This window comes from Ochotona princeps, chromosome 5 (assembly GCF_030435755.1).
Source record: "Ochotona princeps isolate mOchPri1 chromosome 5, mOchPri1.hap1, whole genome shotgun sequence".
In the NCBI taxonomy this organism is placed as follows: domain Eukaryota; kingdom Metazoa; phylum Chordata; class Mammalia; order Lagomorpha; family Ochotonidae; genus Ochotona; species Ochotona princeps.
This window is the reverse complement of record NC_080836.1, coordinates 91,158,344-91,159,178: the sequence shown is the minus strand read 5'-3', so window position 1 is coordinate 91,159,178 and position 835 is coordinate 91,158,344.

Sequence of the window (835 nt, the reverse complement as noted above, 5' to 3'; positions counted from 1 at the left end):
GAGCCCAGGAGAGAAAGGACTGAAAGAACAGCTGCAGCCTCTACTCGCCTGTAGGCCTCCAGCCTCTACCTGCTGGCTGCATAGCCTGCTAGCAGGTATTTTGTGAGCATTGTGGAACCTGCAGAGAGGGCAATCCTCCAGGCCATTTAATTGTCCCTCAAAAAAGCAGTCCCCTTTCATTGGCCACATGAAGGAGGTGCATGTGAGAAGGAGAAGCTGTTATCCTGGGGAGAATGTATAATGGCAAGCTGCTTCCACCCACCTGCCAAGGACAACAGCATGTCATGATGGAGAAGCAGCTAGGGTGGTACCTCAGAACTCATGTTGCTCATGTAAGACAGGAACACTCAAGTAGGGTAGTTAAAAGTGGTGCAGCGTGGCCTGGTGGCTAGAGTCCTCGCCTTGAATGCACCGGGATCCCATATGGGCGCCGGTCCTAATCCCGGCAGCTCCACTTCCCATCCAGCTCCCTGCTGGTGGCCTGGGAAAGCAGTCGAGGACGGCCCAATGCATTGGGACCCTGCACCTGTGTGGGAGACCCGGAAGAGGTTCCAGGTTCCCGGCTTCGGATCGGTGCGCATCGGCCCGTTGCTGCTCACTTGGGGAGTGAGTCATCAGACGAAAGATCTTCCTCTCTGTCTCTCCTCTGTGTATATCTGGCTGTAATAAAAATGAATAAATCTTTAAAAAAAAAAAAGTGGTGCAACACCCCAGCATAGAAACCAGCAACCGCCTTCCTGAGGGCTGCAGCTGGACCACAGGCTCCTTGTGGATGCATCATGTTTGTAAAGAAATTTGGAGATTACTAAGCAAAAATAGCATTGCCAGACTGCTC